At 33.9% G+C, this 9,887-nt stretch overlaps 1 non-coding gene across 1 annotated transcript; it reads right to left on the bottom strand.

Moving 5' to 3' along the window:
* Window positions 1-1,696: 1,696 nt before the first annotated feature.
* On the bottom strand, window positions 1,697-1,803 carry LOC128281600 (small nucleolar RNA R71). Its single transcript, XR_008271849.1, has one exon. It is a non-coding gene; the product is annotated as a small nucleolar RNA R71 (small nucleolar RNA).
* Between the last annotated feature and the right edge of the window lie 8,084 nt (window positions 1,804-9,887).

Here is a 9,887-nt window from a genome sequence, read left to right as displayed (position 1 = left end):
GAATCAGTTTCCGAGTTTTGAAACTCGAGATATGATTTTTAAGGCGACAGTGACGCAGATTTCCAGCCTGTCTGGAAATGTCAAATTGGTGGGTGCAATATGTGGATTTGGCTTGTTAACCCCTCGTGTCCGACACCGGCGATGGTCTCGGGTTCGGGGTGTTACATTCAGTTTAGGTAATTGCATGATTATTTCTAGTCGATAGAGCACTGCATCTAAGAACTTGATATGGTGATTACTTTATTTTGCATCTTTACTTTTAATTGCTTGTGGAAAGGTCTTGTTATGGTTGAATGATAGGTTTAAGGGAGAAGAATAGTAGAGGATGGAGGTTTTTCAAGGCACTATGAGAGGTTGCCATTGCAATGCTGGTGAAGAAAATGAAAAACACCTAGTCAACAATGAGAGCACTCAACATTTTGTCCCCTACATGTACGTGTAATGGGGAATATTCATCTCAAAATTAGGGAAAAATCAATCATTGGCTGGCGGCTTTTACCCTAAAGGACAACCTAAGTATAAAAGGCAATAAAAAGGGGAGAGACAAAAAAACGATAATTTTTCTAAGCTTGGGTAGAGGTCTTATTGTGGTAAGAAGGGAAAGTTGAGCTAACTGTGAACTTTGGTGAAGAAGAGCAACAAAACACAAAGTTGGGGGAATTTGAGTTTCGAAACCCAAATTTCTTCCTCTATATTTTGTTTCAATTCTTCTATTCTAAACTAATATTTTAGGATATCAATGATTTATTTCAATTGTAATCTCTACTAGTATACTCCATTACTCTCACTTCTAATGTGTTAATCCCAATTTAACTTTATTAAACATCATTCGTTACATTTATTTTTTATGTTCAATTATGATAACTTAGACAAAGAGCACTCATCCAATCCTCATAGGAATGATACTATAACTTAGACAAAAAGCACTCATCCAATCCTCATAGGAACGATACCCACTCATCACTTTATTACTTGATTCGACGTGTACACTTAAACAATTCTCACATCATATTCACACACGACAAGTTTTTGACACCGTTATTGGGGATTGGCGATTGGTAACTTTATTTTTTGTTATTATAATTTTTATAGTTTTAGTTGCTTTTTTATATGTTCCATGATCTCTACAGGTCTATTACTAGCTATATGCATTCCTGCTGAAAGACTCTATCCCTTAGATCCAAAAATTGAATGGACTTTGCTAAGAAGGAGAAGATAACAAAGAGCAATGAATTAAGATGGTAACAATCCACTTGCTATGAATAAGCAACTTAATCTAGGAGCTCCAAATATTAATCCTCTTGTTGCTCAGATGTTTGATGATTGGGATAGGCCAATTTGAGAGCATGTAGTGCCTATCTTAGAAAACCTGAATCCTGGAATAGTCAGGCCATAAATTTAAGCTCCACACGTTGAATTGAAACCTTTAATCTTTTAGATGCTTTGATCAATTGGTCAGTTTGGTGGTTTGCCAACCGACGATCCCATATTACACTTGAGAATTTTTTTGGAGGTTTGTGATTTTTTCACACAACAAGGTGTCCCTAAAGATGCCTTAAAACTCAAATTGTTTCCTTATTCTTTAAGTGATCGTGCTAGAACATGGCTCAGCTCTTTACCATCTTGAATAGTAGAGTCATGGGATGATCTTTGACAAATATTTATGCTGTGATATAACCCACCCAATATGAATGCCAAACTGAGAAATGACATAACATCCTTTAAGCAACTAGAGGATGAAACACTATATAAAGCATTGGAAAGGTTCAAAGATTTGCTTAGGAAACATCCTATGCTTGGATTTTAGCATTGGACCCAAATGGAGATGTTTTACAATGGTTTGAATACACAGACACAAATGATGGTTGATGCTTCAGCTAATGGAACTTTGTTGGATAAATCCTACAATGAGGACTACGAGATTTTGGAGAGAATTGCCAATAATGATTATCAATACCCCACAAGAAGATTTGGAATTGGTAGAACAGTGGCTAGATCATTTGAACTTGATGCTATTACCTCGCTTACTGCTCAAGCATCTTCTTTAGCCAACATGATAAAGACTATGCAGAAGCCTAGTGAGGTTAAAAAGCTGAAAACAGCTGGGTTATCTTGTGCTTATTGTGGTGAGGATCACATGTTTAAAGAGTGTCCCTCGAACCCTGCATCTGTTTACTATACGGGAAACTTCAATAGGAACAACAATACTTATTCCAACATATATAACCCTGGTTGGAAACAGCTCTCAAATTTTGGGTGAAACAATCATGGAGCTAGAAATTCCAACACGGCTATTAGACCCAACGCCATGACTGTTCCACTTGGTTTCAATCAGTATATACCACCTTAATAATGAGTTCAATAAGGAAAATCATCATCTTCTTCCTCATCTATTGAGTCTTTACTGAAAGAGTATATGGACAAGAGCAGTGCTGTGATCCAGAGTCAAACATCATTATTATGAACTTTAGAGAACTAAATAGGACAGATAGTTAATGCTTTGAACTCAAAAACCCAAGGAACTTTGCCTTCTGATACTAAGAATGCAAGATCACATGGGAAAGAACATTGTAAATCAATCACTCTTAGAAGTGGCACATAGCTAGATAGAGTAGTCAATAATGTTCCTCTTAGACTAATGGATTCAGAAACAATTACAAGAAAAACCCTTAAATAACCCAATAAGAGCACCACAACTGAGAAAACAGGACCAAACAATGTCGAAGCAAACTAAGATAGCACTGCCAAACTCAAAGCCTAGGCAAAATAGTCATTACAACCTGAAGTTTGCCCACCCCCACCATGTCCTCAATTCTTTCAAAATCACAAAAAAAGGCCAACATTTTAGGAAATTCTTGGATGTCCTTAAGCAACTTCACATCAATATACCTTTGGTGAAAGCCTTGGAGCAAATACCTAACTATGCCAAGTTTATGAAAGACATACTTTCAAAGAAAAGACAATTGTGAGAATTTGAAACAATTTGAAGGACATACTTTCAAAGAAAAGATGATTGTGAGAATTTGAAATAATCACACTCACTGAAGGGTGCATCGTTATGTTGATAAATAAATTACCTCTAAAGTTGTAGGACCTACGAAGCTTCATAATACCTTTTTCAATTGGAAACCAACATGTTGGGAAGGCCTTGTGTGATTTAGGTACGAGCATAAACTTGATGCCCATGTTTGTAATAAAAAAATTGGGAATTGATGAAGCAAAACCTACCACTGTAACCTTGCAATTGGCAAATTGATAATATGCATACTTAGAAGGTAAAATCGAGGATGTTTTGGTAAGGGTAGATAAATTCATTTTTCCTGCTAATTACATTATGTTAGACTGTAAAGCTGACAAATATGATCCTATTATTTTGGGCCGACTTTTCTTTGCAATAGGTAGGACTGTGATTGGTGTTCAAAAGGGAGAATTAACTATGAGGGTGAAAGATCAACACATCACTTTTAATGTTTTCAAGGCTCTAAAATGTGATAATGATATTGAAGAGTGTCATGCTGTCAGTTTGTTAGATTCCGTCGTGGAAGAGGAATTTGAGAAAGGATACCATGAAAAAGAGCATAGTGAATAAGGTTCAATTGATATTGATGATGAAGAGCCATTAGGAAGGCCTAACTAATTCTCGGTAGACTTGGAAAGAGGTTTGACATATTAGATTTATCTACTTGAACTTTCAGACCTTCTAAATTGTCCATAGAAGAACCACCCACCTTAGATTTAAAGCATCTACCTTTACAATTAAAGTATGCATATTTAGGAAAGGATAACATACTACCCGTGGTTGTGTCTGCTGAGCTGACTGATGAGCAAGAGGTCAAGCTGTTAGCTATACTTAAGAAATTCAAAAAGGCATTAGGTTGGACAATCGCAGATATTAAAGGAATCAACCCCACATTCTGTATGCACAAAATTTTGCTGAAAGACTGTTACGACAATTTTATTGACCAGTAAAGGAGGTTGAACCCCTTTATCAAAGAGGTGGTGAAAAAAGAGATAATCAAATGGTTGGATGCTGGCATTATCTACAAAATCTCTAACAGCTCTTGGGTGAGTCTAGTCCAATGTGTGGCAAAGAAGGGAAGGGATGTGTCATCGTGGTTAGTAACGACAATAATAAGCTTATACCTAAACGAACTGTCACGAGATGGCAAGTATACATGGATTACCGTAAGCTCAAGAAAGCCACAAGGAATGGTCGTTTTCCACTGCCTTTCATTGACCAAATGTTAGATCGATTAGTTGGAAAGGACTTTTACAGTTTCTTAGATGGATAATCTAGGTATAATCAGATTGCAAGTATAATAGCCCGATTTAGACCCTATTTGGAATGGTGGTTTTGGGACAACGAATCTGAGTCAGAAAAATTTTTAAAAATTATTTTTTGTGTTTATTATATGTGAATTTATATGTGTGAAATTTTCGTGATTAAATTTTGTCTTTTGAGTGCTTGATCAAATAAAATGGCTTAATCGCGTAAAATGGAAATTTTATGGTTAATTGAAAAAGGGCTGAAATGAATGTGTCTTTATATGTTGAGGCAGTTAAAATGTAATTAGACCATTAACATATGGGATGGACTATTGTAACCTGTTGTTATAATGGTTCCATATTTTATAATAAAGGTTAATTATGTAAATTAACTAATATGTTAATATATGTTATAATATCACATAATTAAAAAGCCATTGTTCATACTTTTTCTTTGACCGAATAATAAAAAGAAAAGAGAAAAATAAAATCTTTAGGTATTCAACCATTCTCAAGCTTGATTCAAGGTGAGTTCTAGCTCAGATTTTGATAATTTTTATGTTTTTGAGATTGTTGCTATGTTATCTACAAAGCCCATACTATAAGTTTTGATGTTGATGAATATTTTGAGTTATGCCATTGTTGAAAACTTGTGATTTTTTTGTTTGATGATGGAAAATAAAAGATATGTGATAGATTAACATGTTTTGTATTGGAATTTTTGATGATTTTGAGTAATTAGGACTAAATTGCAAAAATAATAAATTGAGGGACTAAAATGTGAAATAAATGAAATGTATGGACTTGTATGAACACTAGGAACATTCAGTCTAAGCATGGTGTGTGCAAATTTTGCATGTTTTGTGTTTTATGCAATTTGGACTAAATTGTAAAAAGTGTAAAATCTCAGAGGTAAAATGATAATTTGCCCATTTATGTGTTTTTGGACTAAATTGAATGAAAATATGTTTGAATGAGTTTAATTTGAATATGTTTAGATCAATAACCAAAGAAATCAAATTTGGATCAGGGAAAAACTAAAGTTTTCGACTAATTGTCCCGTTTCGTTTTTCATCATCCGAGGTAAGTTTATAAGCAAATATACGTTGTTAATTTTAATTAAATGTGAGTTATATATGCTGAAATGAAATATGTGAATATATATATATATATATATATATATATATATATATATGAGTTAGTCGAATGCGTACAAGCTTGGCAGCTATGTTTATGAATTCGTGTCGACTGAGTTATGACTTCCGAAAGCCCCGTATGAACCATAGGATTCCGATATGTGATTTCGTGTAAGACCATGTCTGGGACATTGGCATTGATATATGTGATTTCGTGTAAGACCACGTCTGGGACATTGACATCGGTATATATGGTTACGTGTAAGACCATGTATGGGACATCGGCATCGTATTTGATTCATGTAAGACCCTGTCTGGGATAGTGGCATCGATATGAGATAGCATGTAAGAACACGTTTGGGACATTGGCATTGTATGGTATATGTGATTATCCAAGTATCCTATTCAATTCTGAATGGTTTAACGGGCAATGATAAGTTGTGAACGAAGTTGTAAATCGAGCTAAAATGATCAGGTATGAGATAGTTAATCACCTATCTAAAAATAAGGTAAGTTGGCCATTTAATATGTTGTCCAAATAATACAAGTTACTAATGTAAACATATGTGCAATTGGTGGTATACTCGGCCATATAATATAAATATCTATGTGATTATTATACTCTGATTTATGAATATATGCATATAGGTCTATATGTACTTCTTATGATAAAGATATTTTGGCTTGAAAATTGAATGGTAGTTTGTTAATGTATATATATGTTCATTCGACCATGAATAATTTATATGGGAAAGTACATGTAATACATGAAATTGCAAGCTTAAGATTTAAAGTGATTATGATAGTATAATTTGGTTTAGTTTAAATGAACTGATTATGTCAATTAGTTGATTATTTGCTTAAGGCTTACTAAGCTTAAATAGCTTACGGTGTGTGTTCTTGTTTACCTTTGTTTTATAGATTTTGGATTCAAGTTACGAGGTCGGGGATTGTCAGTAAAGTCTATCACACTATCGACTGTTTTCGGTATTTTTATAAGTGAACTTTCGAATCTATGGCATGTATAGGCTAGATTATACTTTTGAAATGTTGGATTTTGGTTTATGTATAATTTAAGCCATGCGAAAATGGCTTAACATCTATGCTTGAATTCAGTTATGTTTGATTATGGTTTAAGTTCATTTTGGTTATAATGATATGGGCCATGGATGAATGGTATTTGTGGTATGTGTTTTGTGCATTGAAGTTGGCTGATGATTTTGGTTGTGGTTTGAGTGAATCGACTAAGATATATATATAATAGTATGAATTATGTTTGTTATGCTACCTTTGGTTTATATGATTTGATTATGTTTTATATGTGTTAGTAATGGTTTAAAATTAGTTGACGAGTATATTTGAATAAATGTTGAAATGAGATAATGAATATATTTGATTAATTGTTCGGCATTTGTGTGTATATTTACATTCTTGCATATGATGCATTAGTTTGACATATACATTATTTCAAAGTAAATATATATTGAGGTGATTGGTCATGTGTTTTGGTAGTGAGTTGAATGATGATTGTATAGAGAAAAAAATATTTCAGTTGTGGTTTTATATTGATGTATTGGGAAGATATGATTTGCATTATAAGTAGTTCAAGTTAATGAGCTCAATACAAAGAACATATGTGTTTGATATGTTTGTTATATAATTCGATAAAGAAGTTATGTTAGTTATAATGTATATTCAGTTATGTTATTAAATATTTTGATGTGTTTTTATGGCATATTTTATGAGATGAATTAGTATGATTCTTGTGTATATATATATATTTGGTGATTTAAATTATGACCACTTGAATAGTAAAAAGAAATGTAATGTTAACATTATAATCGAATGGCCATAAGTAAAATTAAGTATATTGATCAATGATATGAGAATGTAAATTTGGTTATATGAGTGTTAATTATGTATGAAATTAGCATGTGAATGGGGTGTATCATGGGTTGTATTTTATGTTTAATTAATGGTTCATAGTGGTATACTAAAATGTGTATTATATATTGTATTAAAAATATATTTGTTATTTATTAATTTAAAGTGACATGTTAGCATGTATTTGATATATGTATCTAATGTCTTAAGATATGTGCATGAAACTATCATATAATAATCTATGTTATAATTTTTTAATAAATTGGATGTTAAAGGAAAAGCACATTTGATTTGTATAATTGAAATTGTATTATCTTAAACATGAATAGTAATGTTTAACTTACTTAAGCTGTGTACGGTTTGGTAATGCCTCATAACCCCACTCTGGTGATGGATACGGGTTAGGGGGTGTTATAGCAAGTTCCCTAGATGAGAAAGAAAAGACAACATTCACCTGTCTGTATGGTACATTCGCCTTCAGAAGAATGCCCTTTGGTCTGTGTAATGCTCTAGCAACATTCCAAAGGTGCAGGATTTCCATATTCTCGGATATGGTTGAGAATTTCCTTAAAGTGTTTATGGATGATTTCTCAGTACTTGGGAATGATTTTCAAGGTTGTTTGCACAACTTAGAATTGGTACTTCAACACTGTGAACCTCATCTTAAAATGGGAGAAGTGTCATTCCATTGTAAGAGAAGGCATTGTCCTAGGGAATAAGGTTTCCCATAAAGGAATCAAAGTTGACAAGGAAAAAATCGAAGTGATTGAGAAGCTGCCACCTCTAACAAGTGTTAAGAGAATTAGGAATTTCTTAGGCCATGTTGGATTATGTAGGAGATTTATCAAAGGCTTCTCCAAGATAAACCTTTCATCTTTGATGAACCTTGTTTGTTAGCTTTCGAGGAGTTAAAAAATTGACTAGTGGCTGCACCGATTGTAATAGCTTCTGAGTGGACACTACCAGTCGAGCTCATGTGCGATGCTAGTGATTATGCTATGGGCGGATTACTGGAGTAAAGGAAAGGCAAAATATTTCATGCGATCAATTATGCTAGTTGGACTCTAATTGATGCGCAGCTTAATTACACCACCACTGAAAATGAACTATTGGTTGGTAGTTGTATTCGATAAATTTTGATCATAGTTAGTTGGTACAAAAGTCACATTTTACATAGACCATTGTGCCATTAGGTATTTAGTAACTAAAAAAGATGCAAAGCCAAGACTAATTCGATGGATACTCTTACTGTAAGAGTTTTATTTGGAGATTTGAGACAAAAAGGGAACCGAAAATTGAGTGGCAGATCATCTATCAAGATTAGAAGCTGGAAATGAAGATGACAATATCAAGCTTATTAAAGATGATTTCCTAGAAAAGTAGTTGTTAATTGCCACGGCATTGCATTCGTATGTTGATATTGTAAACTTCTTAGTCAGTGGACTATTGCCATCGAATCTGAATAGCTAGGGCAAATGGAAATTCTTGAATGATGCAAGGTTCTACTATTGGGATGAGCCTTATCTATATAAGTAATGTGATGATCAAATAATTCAAAGATGTACTCCTGATGAAGAGATGAACAGTGTATTGCAGCATTCTAATTCAGCCCCGTATGGAGGGCATTTTGGAAGTGTAAGAATCGTAACAAAGGTACTCCAATTTGGGTTCTATTGGCCTAATTTGTTCAAAAAAGCTCATGAATTTTATAAGACATGCGATCATTGTCAAAGAACATGCAACCTATTAAGGAGGCATGAAACGCCATTGCTAAATGTTTTAGAAATCAAGTTGTTCGATGTTTGGGGGATAGACTTTATGGGTCCATTTCTACCCTCGTTTAGCAATTTATTCCTACTTATGGCAGTAGACTATGTCTCTAAATGGGTAGAAGCCATAGATCTACCTGCCAATGATGCCAGATTAGTGATGAAGTTACTGCACAAAAACATCTACACAAGATCCGGTATGCCTTGAGCCATCATTAGTGATAAGGGATCTCACTTCGATTGCAAGCTAGTTGCCAATGCCCTGCAAAGTGGGGAAGTGGACATTGAAGCAAGATAAAATATGGGTTGAAAAGAGAGCAAAATTCAAAGGAAAAAATTTTGAATAGCTAGATTCTATCCTGATTAGGAAGCCCATGAAGAAAGTGCCAAAAATTTTTAAGGCTAGGTCATTCTAGGGTTCCCTCCAAAACCGTTTTTACTTTTCCATCTCCCCTCATTTTCGCACTACTTACCCTGTAAGTTTCTACAAACTACCCAACCCATTACCCCCATTTATGTCTCTCCAACTGCCAACACTTTTTCATTTACTTGTAGTTACATAGCGTTTGTAACACCCAAACCTGGCCTAGACGTTACGGCCGAATCTGTGATGTGATATTAGAGTGTTTCTCCAAAACACAAATCGACAAAAGATCCACTTTTCATTATAACTTCTTTAGACTCTAAGTAAAAGGTTAGGATGACTAGTTCCTTGTGAAAACTCAAATTATTTAATAAAAATATTAATTATACTAGTTTCTCAAATTTTAAAACAGGGATTGTTGCGGAAGATTTTAAAACATATGGCGTAAAGCGTGATGGTTTTAGAAAA

This window comes from Gossypium arboreum, chromosome 1 (genome assembly GCF_025698485.1).
Source record: "Gossypium arboreum isolate Shixiya-1 chromosome 1, ASM2569848v2, whole genome shotgun sequence".
In the NCBI taxonomy this organism is placed as follows: Eukaryota; Viridiplantae; Streptophyta; class Magnoliopsida; order Malvales; family Malvaceae; genus Gossypium; species Gossypium arboreum.
The sequence above is the reverse complement of the archived record's forward strand: the minus strand, read 5'-3'. Positions and strand labels throughout refer to the sequence as shown.